At 40.6% G+C, this 19221-nt stretch overlaps 1 protein-coding gene across 9 annotated transcripts in view; it reads right to left on the bottom strand.

Moving 5' to 3' along the window:
* Positions 1-19221, bottom strand: part of SEMA6D (semaphorin 6D) — a 343265-nt gene that overhangs the window by 149948 nt on the left and 174096 nt on the right. For all 9 annotated transcript variants that reach the window (XM_042473533.1, XM_042473541.1, XM_042473539.1 and 6 more), the window contains exon 4: positions 2250-2292. The gene's annotated coding sequence lies outside the window, so the exon portion shown is untranslated. The remainder of the gene's footprint in view (positions 1-2249; positions 2293-19221) is intronic.

Genomic DNA, 19221 nt, shown 5'->3' with positions numbered 1-19221 from the left:
ACTTGCTCCCTACCCAGGATTCAAGGTAGTCTACAGCATTTAAATACACAATACAGTTAAAACATGATTTAAAAATGTTAAAAAGAATTAATAACAGTTCAATTTAAAGTAGGAAATTAAAACTATATAAAAACATAGATCATTATAAGGAAGATTAAAAAACACACAATCCCACCACAAACCCTTTTAATTACATAGTTTTTCAACCGAAGGCCTGCCTGAATAGGAAGGTCTTGGCCCTCGGTGAAAGGAAAGGAGAGAGGGGACAACCAAACTTCCCACAAGAAGCAATTCCATCTGGGAGCAGCTGCTGGGAAAGCTACATGTCATTGAGATCCATTTTTGACAGAAATATGTCTATAAATGGAATAATCTATCTTAATCTATATATATAAGAATGTAAATGTTCATTTGTTCAAAAGATCTTCACTGATTGCGTTGAAATTTTGACACAACATTCCATTCGAATGCACCCATGTTTTTATATACATATACCTACTATTATATAGATGTCACACCTGTGACAGGTAAAAATATGCTTTTTAAAAAACAGTGCCATCTGTTGGACATAACAGCAACACACGCTATAATGAATATTCAATTGGCATTTGCAATCGCCATCAACAAAGCTCAGGAACAGTCTTTAGAATGGTGCGGTTTAGATCTAGACATGGATTGCTTCTCATATGGACAATTATATGTTGCAACACATGGCTGAGTACAGCTAGTAATAATATAAAATTTTAATGTTTTGAAAATAGTGTTTTAATCAAATAGGTACTATTTATTGCTATTTAACTTCTGTAGCTGGAATCATAGATTCATAGAGATGGAAGAGACTCCAAGTGCCACTCAGTGCAACCCCCTGCCATGCAGGAATACACAATCAACACACCCCTGACAGATTACCTTCCTGCCTCTGTTTAAAGACCTCCAAGGAAGGAGACCACCACCTGCCAAGGGAGTGTGTTCCACTATCAAACAGCTCTTACTGTCAGGACGTTCCTCCTAATGTTGAGCTGGAATTGCTTTTCGGGTAGTTTTCATACTTTTTAAACTCCTCTGTTTTAATTTACGCTGTAAAGCTGCTTTGAATCCCATTCAGGAGAAAAGTGGGGCATAAATAAAATAAGTGAGTAAATTTTAAAGATATAAATAAATAATACAGATATGTGAACCAAATGAATTTGTCTGGATGCTGGCTGCTGGTTACATTTGATAGCTTTCTCTTTTGTATATATGGTTACTTTCTTTAATAACAATTATAACTCCAGTGATGACTGCAGCAGGAGTACTGTCTATGACACACTGAAATATATTTACTATGTTGCAGTGGCAAAAGAATATGATGAGAGAGAGAGAGAGAGAGAGAATGTATACGGTGATATGGTAAAATATGGTAATAATATAATTTGATGTTAGATTCAAATTATATATTCTTTATTAGCTGAAAAGGTCCAAATAGTAGTCTTTGACATCTCTGACTAAATTAATTCAGGGACCAGGCATGAGCAAGTTTCCTTTGAGGATTCCAGTTTGATTCTCTGGAGTTCTCCAAGTGACTTTACCTCCAAACATCATTTGGTGGATTCTCAGTACAGGTTCCCCTGAACCCATTTGAAAAAGTAGACATCTTCTCTGAAGATGCCAGCCACAGATGCTGGTGAAACGTCAGAAAGAAATTCTTCTGGAACATGGTCACACAGCCTGGAAAACCCACAAAGCCTGCAAAAAAATCCTATGGATGCCGGCCATGAAAGCCTTCGACTTCACAAAAGTAGACATACTTCCCCTAAGGCTTACTAACTGGCAATAAGAGCTTTCAGATAAAGATGCTTGCATTTTTAGTCTACTACTTGCTTTTGCTTTTGGCCCCATCCACCAATGCAATAGGCCCCCCAAGAACTTCTCTAAAACTGAATTTGTCCCTTAGGCTGAAAAGGGTGCATACAACCTTGTCATAGAGAACACTTTGCTAAAATGATGTCCTATTCATTATTACCTGAGTTTCATGAGTACCTCAGTGGGTTCATAGATACCATGTCAGGTGTAGTTGAAAATCTCTTTATTTGAATACCTCTGGGTATCTACATATGGCTGAATCCCGCTCTGACTGTAATACCTCTGACTGTTAGCAAATCACCATTGTGGAAATCTTTTCATTAACTTGACACAGACAAATATACAAATGCTAAGAATCCTGGCCATGGTGGGTTACCTTAATGTTTTTAAAGATGTTTAGTACTTACCGTGTTCAGATAACTGGATCAAGAATACTGAAACTATGAAGTGCTGAGGAGAGAAAGAAAAAGAGAAAGGGGGGATTAGCAAATCACAAAATCCCATTCATGAGAAACTATTATTTCTAATGCCCTGGAACTCCCTCCCATGGAAGGTCAAGCTGGATCCATCCCTTCTGAGTGGGCAGTGAAGATTACGCTCTTTCACTTGGGCTTTGATTCTTAGAATTAGGATGGCTGCTCTGACTGTTTTAATTGTTTTTACTTGTTTGTTGTTTTAAAACTATTTTTAAAGATGGGTTTTAATTCATTTTAAATTGTTTGGTATTTAATATATTAAGTGTTTCGATCTATTGTACATTGCCTCAGGTGCCTTGGTTGGTTTAGAGATCATAAATCCTTTAAATAAGTTAGATCCGATACAGATGGGCAAAAAGCGCTGTCCTGGGGCTGATTTAAGGGCTCAGGAGGGCGGAGTGTCCCCATGCTCCCAGCAACATTTTGGCATGCGCGCCTTCAGGCAGTGCGTGTGCCGATGACGTGCATTGTGCCAAATGGCACAGTGCACAATGGATGTCACTACACCGCTCCAGGGTGCTAATGGTGCCTTGGCAGCATCAGAAAGAGAACCCGTGTTTTGCAGCTCCTTTTTCTGAGCACATCATTGCCGTGATGTGCAGTCACCATGCAATGATGCGGGGCATAAAGGGGCGGCCCTTTCCCCACATCTGTCCAGCTCCTTAGTTAGTAAGTAAGTAAGCAGGTAAATGTCAATAAAAGATGGATGGATATTTGGATGGATGGATGGATGGATGGATGGATGGATGGATGGATGGACTGACACAGATAGGCAGACTGATGTAAAGAAGGGGGCACTTTATCCTGCTTGGAGGCACATACACACAGAATAAATCTAGCTGAAGAGGAAGACTGGTCTTGCAGTTATTTAGTTAACTGAAGAAGATGGCATCTCTCCTCTAAGTGCCTGTCTTGAGTCAGTAATTGGCTGGATGAGGGAAAACAAGCTCAGGGTGAATCCAGAGAAAACGGAGGTACTTGCGATAGGAACCCCTGGGCCGGGTGGGAAGATTTGTCAACCTGTCCTGGACAGGGTCACACTTCCCCTAAAAGATGAAGTCCACAGTTTGGGAGTGCTCTTGGATTCGTCTCTACAGTTAACATCGCATGTGGAGGCGGTGGCCAGGAGTGCTTGGTACCAACTTCGGTTGATACGTCAGCTGCACCCCTACCTGGTCCGGAGAGACCTTGAAGCAGTGGTGCATGCACTGGTAACCTCTCATTTAGATTTCTGTAATGCACTCTACATGGGGCTACCTTTGTACCAAGTTCGGAAGCTTCAGTTAATCCAAAACGCTGCAGCCAGATTGATCATGGGAACATCAAGATTGGACCATATTACACCAATACTAAAATCTTTACACTGGCTACTGATTAGCTTCCGGGCGCAATACAAAGTGTTGGATGTCACCTTTAAAGCCCTACATGGCTTGAGCCCGAGTTACTTAAGGGAACGCCTCTCCCTACACAATCCACCCCGCACACTCAGAACCTCAGAGAAGAAACTGCTGGAATACAAAAAAACCAGACTGGTCGCTACTTCCCAAAAAGCATTTACAGCCGTGGTCCCAAAATTATGGAACAACTTGCCGGAAGAGATCCGTCTCATCCCATCATTAGAAGCCTTTAAGAAGGCATTAAAGATGGATCTCTTCCAGTGGGCGTACCCACCTGACCTGCTATAGTGAAGATTCCCACCCCGTTTAGATTGTATGGAAAAACAGATGAATCAGATGTATTGTTTCCTCTACTGTAACATTGCTGGCCGACTAGCATTGACTAATATTGTATTGTACTGTATTTTATTGTGTATTGTGGTTATATGATGATGTTTTTAATCTGTTATGTATTTTGTAGACTGTATTGTTGATATTGATGGGATCCCACCCCGATCCACAGGGAGAGGCAGGAAATAGAAAAATAAAAATTATTATTATTAATTATTCCTTCCGTTATTCATGCTGTGGTGACATCTCAGTTATACTGCTGTAATATGTAGGGCTGGCTTTTCAAGATGGTTTATAAATTTAAGCTGATGCAGAAGATGGCTGCCTAGATATTAGTGTGGGCTATGAGGAGGCTTATGTGACAACAATACCTCCTGCAAGAGCTGTCTGTGTTCTTCTGCGCCTAATCTAAAGTGCTGGTTTTAACTTTTAAAGCAGATGAGAAGAACCAGTGGAGCATAGGTTTAATTTGCAGCTTCTTCTGCTGTTATTCATCTGCAGTTATCCCTTACATCAATGACTTTAGATAACAGGCTGTTTAAAAATATGGGATGTTTAAAAATGTTTAACTGTTAAGCAAGGCTACAGAAACTAAAGATGTGCACTTTCAAACTGTTACATGGATTAAATTGAGATAATGGATTGGATTAAGTCATGAACTTGGCCAAAGTTGTATTATTCCTCCCTGCTCCATCCATTGTTGAAATGCATTGCCCAGTGTGTTTGTATGTTTGTGTGTGCGTGTGTGTTGTTTAGTTTCAAGTCATTTCTGACTTAATGGCAAATTTCTTCAGAGGGGGGTTGCTATTGCCATGCTCTGAGGCTGAGAGACTGTGACTTGCCCATGGTCACCCAGGGGGGTTTCATGTCCAAGCAGGGATTTGAACCCTGGCTCTCACATTGCCCAATACCCTTCCCATATTCAAATCTGCCCCTACCTCTGCTTTAAAGTCTTAAATAATTCGGCCCTAAAGTATCTGTTACTACCTTCACCTGAGCCAGCGTGACCATCATTCTGCTTCTCAAAAGTGGTCCTTCACATACAAAAGCCTTTTCTATACTGGCTGTAATCCACTTCCATCAAGTGATCAGGTCCCTTCTTTGCTGGTCTTCAGGAAACCTATGAAGGCATGTCTGTTTTCATTGGCCTTTTCTTGATTGCTGATCCTATTTTGATCATTATTTTTTCTTGACTACAATCACATTGTCACTATTTTGCATGGTTTATCTTATATGGGTTTTACCCATTTAAACATCCTAGATATAATTGAAATAAGCAAATTTTCATTTGCTCTTTGTGTGTATGCATTTGAAATGACAATTTCCCTAAAAGCCTCCAGAATATTAAAAAGGGGCAATATATATTCTTCAGTATAATATCTGGTCTAATAAGCTCCTAGGCATCCTAATCAATCCCCTTCGCAAATGTGCACTGGTGCCTTTAAAAAACAAGGGCATGTTTTAGAGAACTCATGAGCTAACAGGTTCATTTTCAGCAAGTCAAAGATGTTATTTAGATACTAATTATCACCCAATTAAAAGGCTAAGGCCACAAATGTCCTCCATTAATGGAGACAGGGAAATATACTGTTATTAAACTTTCAGATTAATAGATGACAATATTCAAAGACTAAGAAACAAAGTTTTCAAAAACAGAAAACAACTGGGGAGGGAGAGATGTTATGAGCGATTGATTGGGAGAGAATGTGATGAGATTCAGGAGTGGCAACTGCTAAATTCAAACCCTGGTTCCTGGATCTATGCTGGCAGGGCACTAAGGGGAAATTTGGTGGAATGGATAGAGGGAAAATAACAAAGGCACCTATAGAATGTATGTATATTCCCTTCCATTCTGGTGGCATGTCAAGGGAAAAGCAGGCATCTGGATCCTCTAGATCAGGGGTTCCCAACTTGTGCTCCAAGGAGCTCTTAGGGCTCTGCGTACCCTTCCCAGTGCTCCATGGTTGCTCCAGGAAAACAAAAGGAAAAAAAGTGAATGAAATTGAATATATATATTCATATATATATGGCTTTGTTTCGTGAACGAAGATTCAGGAAGGTGCTGGAACATCAGAATCATGATGTGTGTGTGTGTGTGTGTGTGTGTGTCAATTTTGCTTTCTCTCTCTCTCTCTCTCTCTCTCTCTCTCCCTGCCCCTCCTTTTTCTCATTATGGGTTTGTTCTATTCAACTTCTACATCCATTTGCCACTTTCAAAGAGTATTTACAGAAAAAACTATTAATGCTTTTGTGTACATTTCTTCTAATACATACTTCTTTGCAAGCACTTTTACCTAATATGTGGGTAGATGCAAATGGTGGCTGTGGCATTAGAATTGTTCTTAATCTTGGTGCCTGTCCCAGAGTGTGCTGCTTTGCCTGAGGCATTGCCCTGAGCAGATGATGGAATTTCAAGTGGACCAATTGACTTTTTATACAATGGGGTTCTGCAGGTCTCTATTTTGTCCTGCTTGCTTTTCAGCATCTACATAAAAATGCTGAGTGCAGCCATCCAGGGACAAGGAGTGCACTGTGATGAGAATACTGATGGGGTGTGTGCACATGCGAGGGAGAGAGAGAGTGTGTGTGTGCCTTTAAATTGTCTTATGACTTATAGTGACTCTATGTATTTCATAGTGTTAGGCAAGGAATGATGCTGCTGGTACCTAGGCTTTATTATTCCTTTTCATAAAGGCCAGGGGAAGTGGTAAGCACTGAACAGAGATGCCTTAACCCACATACTTTTTCAACCCGATGCAAAAGACATTCAGTCTCAATGGTACCAAGCAGGGCCATATTCTCAAGTGCAAATCTGAGGCTCTGGAGTGAGGAAAAAATACCCTAAGATGCAGAAAAGAGGTTGGAGTCCTGCAAAGGTAAGCAGAAATTGTATCTGGCTTTTTCATTTATCCAGAAAGTTGAGAAAGAAGAAGGGGGGGGGGGCAGACAGGAAGACAAGAAGGACAGGTAGATGGATGGAAAATGGAATGAAGGATGGACATACAAATCAAACATAATTCTACTGACATGCATTTCAGCAGGTCAGCTGTCCTCTGCCAGTCACAGAATGCTATTTCTGGATTCACCCCTTATGGAATTTGGGAAGAATATGCAAAATAATATCCATTATTCTAGAAAGCACTCCATTCTACAAAGATGTATTCCTTCTCCCTTGTTTTTCTATCTGTGTCATCATCACTACCCATTTATCTCAAAAGTAAGCATATTTGCCACAAGCAAACACACACGTATATCTTTCCACAGTGATACAACTCAAAAACATAGCAGTGTTAGTCTGGAAAATCAGTATGAAAAAGGATCTTGTTGCACTTTTGAGGCTGACTGGAAGAAAGAAACTGGTAGCTTTCATAGACTTGAGTAGCCTCAAAAGTGCTACATGAACCTTAAATTTTGAGAGCAGTGGGTCCTTCCTGTCCAGCTACAGATTCCACTGAGACAAGGCAACCTGGCATCATGAGGATATTGGTTCTTTGGAACAGGGAATATCAAGTACCCAATGAACTGCATGGTTTATTTTGCTGGCATCCATAATAGTGGGTTCTGAACAAAGGAAAGAAAAGGAGAGAGAATGTCTAAACAGGGGAAAGAACAGTACACAGAATGTAACAAATGGAGACGAGAAACTGTGGAAGCTATCATTTTTGCCCAAATCCTAACCTTAATGGTGCCACCAAACAAAGAGGAATTTTCTGTCCAATGAGAGCAATGATCTTTCTAGCCCAGAAGTAGAGACAGAATTCAAAACCAGCACACACAAAAATAAATCAGAAAAAGGCTTTGCAAGCCTGACATCCATGGTTTCCATGTATTCAAGGAATTGAAACCCTTTCCTCTGAGCTGCATCATATTCCTTTTTTACCTCTTAATGACAATATTGAAAGGACAGAAAGACATATTGGCAGGTCTCAGAACAACTGTGCATGAGATGATCAGGCTTCCAGTGGCAGAGTGCACCGGGAGGACACAGTCTGATTTATGGCTTCTCACATTTATTGTCAGAACTTTCTAAAGACATTACTGTAGTCTACCTACAGTTTCAATTTTAACTTTTGCCCTAACTTTTAAAAGAGATAAAGAAGATTGACTTCTAGTTGGAAACATCTGTATTTTCATGTTTTCCTTCATAGGGGAAAAAAGGAAATAAAATGTGCAAGCTCTCTTCTCATCTCTCAGGAAAATCCGTTATATGTGCTGAGCCTTTTATATGCCACAGGGCACTCCCAAATTTCATACCTTCTCTAGATAAAATTTTAAGCCTGTGACTCTCTTTCTTTGAGTCTTCAAAGTGGAAGGCCACAAATTTCCCCACACAACCTACAAGTTGATGTTCCCATCCCATTGCTAAGGTAACAATCAGGCGTTACTGAGAATGAAATTGACTATTTCATTGATAGTGCTAAGTACTTGGAAAGGCTCTTACAGTGCAATCCTAAGAATTCACATTAAGTCAATTCACCTTAAGATCATCTGCAAAATACTTCCTTGTATCATAGGGTCTCTAGGCAGCTTACAATGAAATAATTTTAAACAACTAAAATGTAGAATAGTAAAAATAACTTAAACATTCTGAAACATATTAAACAATTGATTAATGTAACAAAGTTAAATCAGTCTAAAACCATGCATTTATATGACTGGAGCATGGCTTTGGTGTGGCTTCCGGACTCTTAGGACACCTGCATCATTTAAAAGCATACCTCCAAAGTGACCCAAAGTAGCTTTATTTTGGCTTGTCTGTACAGGCCCTATGAATAGAATAGCTAGGCTGCTGCCTTCTAGACTAATGAAAGCTTCTGGGTAGTCTTCAGGGGACACTCTATGCAGAACACACTGCAGGAATCCTTACATGGTGCAACCAAGGCAGCCTGGCAAGATCTGCAGAGTTGACATACCAGCCTCAGTCAAGCTTTCCTAGTCACAGCTTAAATTTGGGCACTGAAGTTTAAACCTGGGTACAGAAGAGCCCACAGATGATCAAATGTATCATCAAGGGGAGTGGTGCACCATCTGAACCTTAACTTCCAGGTTAGCTCTATAGGTTGTGAGCATTTGTCTGGTGTGGGTTCAGTTTCAATTAATTAGACCACACTCAAGTCATTAGAGTCTTCAGACTATGGTTCAGAACTACAGGCACAACTCTGGAATGAGGCAGAAAGAAGAAGGAGTACTAGCTGTTTTTCAAGAAAGGTTGTTTGTTCACTCCACCATTCGTGATGATCGGTTCACTCAGAAGCTCCAACACTCCCAAAAAAACCCCCAAGGTTCCCTGGGGAACAGTTAGAAGCAACTGAAGCAAGTCACAGACCAGCACAGAGTACAAAGACATTCTTCTCCTCTGTTTCAGGAAACTTCTGTTATTAAACTTCCCACTGCTCAGGGAACGATAAGGATGTAAAGCTGAAAGTCTGTTTTGGTGCTTGAGGCTAAACCTTTTATTAACGGAAAAACAGCAGTCTCTTCTCAGACTCTTTCGCCCGTAGAATTGCCGGTCTGTGGCCATCAGGGTGAGGGCTCAAGAGCTAAGTTCCTTTAAACCTGCCATTTACCCCCCTCTCAACCAATCTGGGGATTTCATGAATCCTGTTGTGCACATGAGCTTTTCTTCTTTTCCAAAGACAAATCTGATTTAGGAGATGAAAATGACACCATCGTGAGCTTTTATCGAAAGCGTAAATCTTAAAGGGGAAGCAATCGTGCCAGCCATAAAAAGATTTCTGTTGTTTTCCCCATAGCTGTGACCAGTAGCAAAATAATGGCTCAGAAATTCAATTAATTATCTTCCAGCATAACATGCATGGGTCCACCAAGGCCCCTCTCAAGGCAAGGTGACAGGACATGTTCAGCAGCTCCATCTTTCATTTAGATTCACTGGAGTGTAGTCAGAATATGGGCTCAGATACAAAGAGGTGTGCAATGTCACGCTCCTAGGACTAAATGACAGGGGCTTTATGGTGTGTTTTGTTTTAAGATGCTACTATATTCTGCAATGAGCAGGAATTTCATTGCAGGAAGAAATAATTCTTGAGTTTTGTTGCTGTTTGCAAAGCTGACCTTACTAACAGGTAAGCAAGGAGCCACTGTCACAATTGACCTGTCAGCCAGGAAGCAAGGTCAGAAAAGCAGAGTTTGGAGTTAGGAAAGGAGATGTCAATCTAAAGAATCTAGAAGAAACAGAATGCCAGTCTCCTAGAATTACTGATATTCAGAACTTGGACATTTTTGCCTATAAGTGACATAATGGATATGGTAGCTGGGGGATTCTGGGATATATAATCTGAAAAACGAACTTTTACCAAGGTTTGCCTGTATCTGGGAGCACACCTCTTTGTTGGGGTAGCTATTTCTTCTAGAAGTTTATAGAAGAAGTTTCTTGCATTTGCTCACAATTATCAAAGAGTTTGAGAATGTATCCAGGGCTCCATTTGTTCAATTTTCTTGGAATCAGTTTCAAATACTGCAAACTGATGATGCAGAGGACACTTGAAACAGTTCACCTCATCATTGCTCATCTTGGCTAATACTGTTTAGCAGATGTGGACTGATGGGTTGAAACAAAAAGTGCCAAAATACCTCACTTTTTCAGCAGGAGGCAAAGTGAAAGAGGCTGTAGTAGAACCTCTCCTAAAGAGGCTTCTGTGGACCAAAGTATATGAAAAGTACTGCCTCATCACTTGGTTGTTGTGTGCCTTCAAGTTGTTTCCAACTTAGGGTAACCTTAAGGCAAATGTATCACAGGTTTTGGGGGGCTGTGAGTGTGTGACATGCCCAAAATCACCCGGTGGGTTTACATGGACAAGTGAGGAACTGAACCCAATCTCTAGAGTCCAAATCCTATGCTCAAACCAGTACACCATGTTGGTTCTCATTAACATCCCTTTTTGAGCAAGGTCCTTGTGCATGTGGGGGTTGAGAAACTTCAACTCTTTTGGAGGAGACAAATTATCCACATTTATTTCAGTCTGATTTCAGTATGGTACCAAAATGGCCTTGGTTGCTCTAACTTACAGCCTACTCTGGGTGATGGTGGGGGTAGTAGTAATGCTATTGGCCAATCTTTCTTGAACTCTCAGCAACTTTTGATTCCTTTTGTATTGTTCTGGCTTTAAATAAAGTTCTGGTCAATGTACAATCTGCCTTTCCCTTACATGGGGGATCTGTTCTGGACTCCGCCTCATAATGGGAATTCTGCGTATGCTCAAGCCCCATTTAAATGAATGGGGCTTGTGCACGTGGCGACGTGGTGGTGGACATGCACCATGGGCATGTGTGCCATTACCCCTTATGAAGCATGCCCTTTTCCCAGTGCAACTTTCAATGTATGCTGAAAGCCGTGTATGACGTGGGTGGACTTGTATAATCCAGCTAGTCAGAGACAGGGATGTGTGAGCAGAGATCTAGAAAATCTGAGTCAGTTACCAGGGGGACAGAGATGCTGTATGCACAAGGGGGGAACAGGCCAAGGTCAGGAGCCATGTAGTAAATTGGTATTGGAAGACCAAGGTGTTCAGCAACTAGCAAAATTAGAATAGTTGGCAAACAGCAAAGATTCCAAATACCAATGCTTGAAGAGCCAGAACTGTTTGTTTCCAATAATGTTTAAAGAGAGTGCCCTGCTTATATAGCTGAAGGCTCTTACCTCCCCCCGCCCAGTTTCCCAGCTGTCCCACAGGTTCCCATCCCATCACCCATGCTGTGTAATATCTGCACAAACCTGCCAGATGAAGTCATTAGGAGTTTGGGGGGTGAGTGCCACCAGTATGCTGATGACACTCAGTTCTACTTTGCCTTTTTGCCAGGGTCAGTTGAGGCTGTACAAGTGCTGGATCAATGCCCGAATGCTGTAATAGATTGGACTAGGGCCAATAAACTGAAGTTGAACTCCATAAGACAAAGACCCTCTGAAATTATGGTTCTTATGTCTGGGAATTCAGTACGAAATTTGGTCTGGGTGGAATTGTTTTCTCCTATGGGAACCAGTGTATAGCTTGGGAATTCTGAATGCACTTCTGTCATGGAGGACCCTGAAGATAGAGACAATAATAATCTAGCCACAGTAGTACTGCACTTCTAACTTCCTGATTAAACTCCTACAATGTGTTCTATATGAGGTTTTCCTTGATGATGATTTGGAAACTGCAGCTAACACAAAACACCATGTAGGAATCATATAAAATCAGTTTTACAAGAATTGCACTTCCAGCCTGAATTCAAGATGGTGGTAACATTTAAACCCACGAACAGCTTGCCCAAGAATTGAGATCTGTTGGAAGGGCCCTCCTCTGTGTCCCACCAGTGGACACAATCCACTGTAGGAGGATGTGGGAGAGGGCCTTCTCTGCTATGGAATCTTGGGGCTATTTCATTATACAATTATAGTGCTATATCCCACTTTAATTGCATGGCAACATCCTGTGGGTTTTTCAGATAAAGAGGAGATATTTAGAAATCTCAGCCAGAGAGCTCTAATTCCTCAATGTTGTTGTTGTGTGCCTTCAAATCGTTTCCAAGTTGTGGCAAGCTTATAGCAAACCTATCAAGGGATTTTGTTGGCACGATTTGTTCAGAAGAGGTTTGCCATTATCCTCTGAGGCTGAGAGAGTGTGACTTGCCCAAGGTTACCCAAGGTTGATGGCCAAACCAGGAACTGGTTTCTAGGGTCATAGCCTAACTCTCAAACCACTACAAAATGCTGGCTCACTAAACTGCAGATCGCAAGATTTCATAGGATGTTGCCACAGCTGTTAAAGTGGAATATAACACTACAACTGTGTAGTGTGAAAAAGCCCTAGATTGTGGAATATCTTTGAGACCCAGCTGGCAGCAGCACTGATGCCATTCTGACACCAAGTAAAAGCATGACTTTTTACTAAAGCCTTTGAGACCTTGTAGATCTCATCTAAATCTTTACATGTTCATGGTTTTAAATTGCTTTATTCTGTTTAAACAGCCTTTAAACTGTCTTCTATTAACTTGCCCAGTTGTTTAATCTGCTTTTAATCTTCTTAAACATGCTGACTCTTTTAAATAGTTTTAGAACGTATAAATTGATTTTATTGTACACCACCCTGAAATCTTTGGGTATAGGATGGGATAAAATATTTAAATAAATAAGATAAAAATAAAAGAACATAGTTAGGCTCTGTGCTAAGTAAGAGGAATATGGAGATGCCTTTACACCAACACAGACCAGTTATCTTGTCTTATACCTTATTATTGTAGTATATTAATAGAAAATGGCTTGAAGATTATTTAGTGGAAAGGAGCAAACAACCTTTCTTCACAGCCATTACTGCTATGGCAGAATGCATTCCCAGGCTCACAGAGTATATATATACCCACTTTTCCCAGGCAAGCATTCTCTGAAGTCAATTTCAAAGTTTGGCAGTGTATGTATATAACTGACAACTTTATAACCAAAATTTTAATTATCCTCTCATCCATACACGCATGTTTATGAAATACCATCCTGGATATATTTCTTTAACCTCTCTTAGGCTCAATTCAGCTCCCCCCCCCCCCCCTCTAAGGTATTAAAACATTAACCAGATTTTGAAGAAAAGTCAGAAACAACACACCAAATCCTTCAAATCTACTGCCCCCTGAAAGTGAATATTTTAATTGACTAGCTTTGGCTTGTTGTATTTCTGCTTAATTTGCAGTTCCTTGCCCACAAGAGGAGCAAACAACCCACAGGGGCTGTGCATAGATTATCGCTGACAAAAACACAAACTTTCAGACAGCTTGGCAGTCACTGTATTGTTGCTCCTGGGCAAGTTCCAGGTCCTTCACAGCATGTGGGAACACAATACAATTTGGGACACTTGAAGGGTAACTCTCCAAGCTTTGTGATTTCATGGGAGGGCTGAGACAGTAGAAGCAAATGAAGAGTACGGTGTACGTGGCTGAAATACTGAATCATATTTGGACCAACTCAGGGCATTGGTTCATCTAATTCAGCTTTCCCCCAGTGTGGTGACCTTCAGCTGTTGTTGAACTACAGCTCCCATCATTCCTGACAGGAGTGTAATTCTTTGCTAATTTAAATCTCAAAGGAAGTAACAAATAATTTTAGACACTTTCTTCCCACTGCAAGAATGTCTATGCAGTTTTCAAAGACCAACTGCAGTTTGGGATTTATTCAGCACAATATTTCCATGTTTTTCTTTCTTTTGTACAGAAGAAAACATTTTGTTTTTCTGTATAAGAAACAGCAACATGAGAATTTTGTGCAGAATAAATCCCAAACCCCAAAGATTCTCTTCGGTCCAAGATTTTCTATACCAGGGTTTCACAGTATTCAGGAAACATGACTTTTGACCAGTTTTCAAATAGTTTTGAATATTCTTTCTATCTCTAACTACTGAGCATTTTCCAGGTTAGTAGAGGCTGGTAGGAACTGCAGCCAAAATCAAACCAAACCAAACAAACAAAACCATCCATGCAAATTCCAGTCCAGAGCATCTAACCTCTTTAAACACCCCCCCACACACACACACACACAACATACATATACAGGCTGTGCCCCTCTCTGCCCCAGTGAAGAACTGACAGCCTTTCCTTGCCAGGAAGAAAGTGCGAAGCTGCATGCACTTCTGTCCTCCTCAATAAAGAGTTGAGAGTCTATCCTCACTGGGAAGAAAAGTGAGAACTGTCTGGGTCCCTCTCTGCCCCAACAAAGAAGGATCAAGAGTCCTTTCTCACTAGGGAGAAGCAATAGCAATAGCAAGTACATTTCTATACCACTTATCAGTGCACTTAAACACTCCCTAAGTGGTTTACAAATTGTAAGCTATTTGCCCCCAACAATCTGGGTACTCATTTTAGTGACCTCCTCAGAAGGATGAAAGCCTGAGTCGAGCTTGAGCCCTTTCGCTGGTATTGAACTCGCAAACCTATGGTTTGTGAGTGAGTGGCTGCAGGACAGGCATTTAACCACTGTGCCACCAGGGTTCCTCCCTTTGCACCTGATCACCTTGGGAGCAGCAACCAAGCATCTGGCTAAGCAGCTACCAAGACGCCTACTTCCTCAGGAAAGAGGCTTCTGTTTTGCTGGTCAGCCAACTACTTGGTTGCTGCTCCCAGAATAATTGAATACAAAAGGAGCAGCTACTGTGCAACCAGTCAAGCAGCGACCAGTCTCTCTCCTGTGCCTATCTTTGTTGGAAGGCCAGCAAATGTGAGAGGCTTCTCAGTTGCTGCTCAGCTAGCTGCTTGGACAGAGCAGTAAGTGATCACCTGGTCGAGCAGCAACTGAGAAACATCTAACCATGCTGGTCTTTGCTGCTCCCAGGGTGACCAGTGATCGAGATTGGTTGTTTTGAATTTGCAGTAGAACAGTATACCTAATATCAAGAAATAGGCATGGGAGGGTGCAAGGGTTGTTGCCCAAGAGGAAACAGGGTGGTAGCCTGAAAAAAATTGGAAACCATTGGAATAGACTTATGAATAGCCACACATAAAACTGACATGGCCTGTTAACAGACTAATTTATCCGTCTTTACTAAGGCTTCTAGTTAAAATAAAAGAAGAAACCAAAGTGGCCATAATTCTGATGTCTGCAGATCTACTAGAAAGGTCCACAGAAACCAATTGGAAGGTGTTCAACATATATGAGAAGAGTGGTCCCAAGTTAACAGATCCCACATTAACTTAAAGTCAAGGATAAGACCAGTTTGTTGTGTTGTATTTGAAGTGTTAGCTTGCTTTGTTTCTCACATCTTCCAGCAGAGAGCCAAGCAGCTGAAAACAACAATGTTGCATTATGTTAGCAAGGCAGTCACCCTGGGAAACAATCTTCTGACCTTTACAAGTGAAAGGTAGGAACCAAATTTGCAGCACTTCTATACAACCCTCTCCAAAGACAATGCTGAGTACCAGCCTAGGAGGCCAATTAAGCACATGATCAGGCAAGCTGGCTAAGCTAATGCAAACACAATGTGTCATGTCAAAAGAAATTAAACAAGATTTTAGGTTGACAAACCTAGCTGTGCAGCAATGTATCACTGCCACAAAAATAAAAATCTGAGACAGGTGTCCGATTTCAGATCTTGCCTGGTATTCCCCGTATACTGATTTCCTTTTCTGTTTCTGACCTTTAAAAACAGACCTATGGTCTTAGGTCAACTGGAATACAACATATGAGCTGTGTACCTAAATAGAATGGTTAGCCTCTGGAGTCACCTTTCCTCTTCTCCACTACAATGTGCTGAGCTTTTCAGAAAATAAGCGTCAGGTTCAAACTGGCTTAGATATTCCTACATTTGCAATGGCACCGAGAGCCTTTATGCACAAAGGAGCTCTCCTTTCTTGAGAGACAAGTAGACGGCAACACTTGGAATGTTTTATGCAAAGCTCAAATATATACCAGCACACAACCTCCTTATACGCAAGCACAGAAATATGCAAGTACAGAAACAAAAACTGTACTTCTCAGCTGCTCACTGTAATCCTTCCCCAACAGCCCTCTATATCTATGCCTACAGACCAAGAGGAAGATATCTTGCCAACAAGTAAGATTTCATGCTTCCAATGAAGCAGGTGCTCTTCTAAGAAAGATTCTCTCACAAGAAGGTTCCAGGTACTACAAGACTCTGTTTTGTACTTGCTTTTAACAGAATAACCCAGTTATTCTGTATGTTTTGTGGTCTGTTAAATAACTTAGCAGCTAGAGCAGATATGGTGACTAGTTTAGGATGGAAAGAAAGAGTATTGGTATCTGTGAAGTGGTTTTGGATTACAGTGCATTACATTGTCAGTCAATAGCTGATGATGACAAATAGCCACACTACTTGGAGAAAACATTAGCGTATGTACTCAGGTATAGGTTGACCTCATATATAGATTGAGGGAAGGGTTTAGGGTCCAAATTATGTATTTTGATATAACCCGAGGATAAGTCAAGGGTAAAATTTAGAAGAGGAGAAGGTTTTAAATCGGATTGAGAAGGGAAGGAAATGGGGGGAAATGAAGTGTTTGGTGGTCAGAGAGATTCAGAGGAGAACAAGGATGAGGAGAGAAGTTTTTAAGATCAGACTGAGAAGGGAATCACCTCTTTCAGACACACACACACACACACTCCTGCCTCGGCAGCTCTTTCAGAAACCACTGACAAGGCAGGCTGCTTTTTTTAGGACCTTTCTAAGCAATATTACTATATTGACCCATGTATAAGTCAACCCTGGATTTTAGGGTCAAATTTTGGCATATATTTTTCAACTTACAGTCCAGTATATACGTAAGTCAGAAGCTTATTATAGGGACTTATTACAATGAGGAAAGAAAGTATTTGCATCCTATTCCATTTGTACACTTCAGTTTTGTCTTGTTTATATTTAATTTATATGTGATTGAAAAAAATGAACATTACATTAGAATCATAGAATAGAATCATAGAGTTGGAAGAGACCCCAAGAAGGGCCACCCAGTCCAACCACATTCTGCCATGCAGGAACTCTCAATCAAAGCATCCCTGACAGATGGCCATCCAGCCTCTGCTTAAAGCCCTCCAAAGAGACTCCACTATACTCCAAGGGTGTTCCACTGTTGAACAGCCCTTACTGTCAGGAAGTTCCTCCTAATGTTGAGATAGAATCTCTTTTCCTGTAGCTTGCATCCATTGTTCTGTGTTCTAGTCTCTGGAGCACCAGAAAACAAGCTTGCTCCATCCTCATTATGACACTCCTTCAGATACCTAAATAGGGCTATCGTATTACCTCTTAACTGTCTCTTTTCCAGGCTAAACATCCCCAGCTCCCTAAGTCTTTCCTCATAAGGTATGGTTTCCAGACCCTTCACCATTTTGGTTGCCCTCCTCTGGACACACTCTAACAACTACTTATTATTATTATTATTATTATTATTATTATAAATGGCTGATTATAAAGAAAATATTGACTGGGGAAAAACATTTCACAAAAGTCTTATGCATTGTCTGCACTTCTATTTCATTGTAGCAGCTCTTGGCATTTAAAATTCAATACAATTTTGTGTTCCAGAGGTGTAATAGGTAGGCTGTCTACTTAGCAATTACTGTAGGAGTACAAATAAAATTGCAGCACACCACAAAAATGGCAACAAAACCTTTCCTGCAGGTAGGTATTCATTAAAACCTAAGAGAACTGAAGAGTTTCACGCCATTAAAACATTATTACTTTTGAATGGGCTTTAAAAACAGGTAGGTTAAACAAATTAATTGGCATTCAGTAGCAAAAAAATGATACTCTAAAGCAAATATTTGCATTCTCAGAGGCGTAAATGGAAACCACACAAGTACTGCATGAATAGTCGTGGATATTTGATAAACCATCCCATCAACTACATCTGAATCAGAAGTGCTATGAGGCCACAACAAACTACAATTCCCAGAATTCCATAGCATTGAGCCATGGCAGTTAAAAGCAATGTCAAACTGGATTATTTCTGCAGCATGGATGCAGCCTGAGAAGGCTCTCTCCCATGTTCTCATGAAGCATAGGTATAACTGTCACTGTTTATAGTTACTTTGCATGTGTGTCTTTGGTGTGTTCTGTACCATAGAACAGAGACTTCTAGCATTCTGATGCTTTTTTCCAACTCATTAAAACTAGCTATTTCAGTTCCAATAATAAGAAAGCAAAGAGTTATTTTACAAACATTCCAGAGACATGAGTAACTTAACAGGGCTTTTCAGCCCCTACAACTGCTACTAAATCCATGCTCGAGGTTAGGGAAGGCTGTAATAGACTAAAATGCCATATTGATTTATCCTTCCTGTAGATTACACCTTACATTCTTCTTTCTTAAAAACAAAAGGCATTCACATATATTGAGCTATTTTTCTGCCCCACAACAGTCAAGTCAGCAGTACAGAAATGTTATTTCTTAAGTAATGGTCATCATTCCCTTGATCGTTTCCCAAAGAAAAGAAAGCACAAAGAAACTGCTGATTATATCCATCATATGTCTGCTGCAGTATATAAAGAAACCATTTTAGTTCAGGTGATACTACAAATCCAAAGACATAATTAATTATCTATATTTTGTGGATAGCAAACCCAGCAGTCAGCCAAAAACTACTACTAAAGGTCCACTTCCAGGACTCACAGGTTGCAGTTTAATCTGAAGACAGGTTTACACAGATTTGTCTTCTGGAAGTTACACCTCTACCTTTCAAGGGT

This window comes from Sceloporus undulatus, chromosome 6, assembly GCF_019175285.1.
Source record: "Sceloporus undulatus isolate JIND9_A2432 ecotype Alabama chromosome 6, SceUnd_v1.1, whole genome shotgun sequence".
Taxonomy (NCBI): domain Eukaryota; kingdom Metazoa; phylum Chordata; class Lepidosauria; order Squamata; family Phrynosomatidae; genus Sceloporus; species Sceloporus undulatus.
This window is presented reverse-complemented; position numbering and strand designations above follow the sequence as displayed.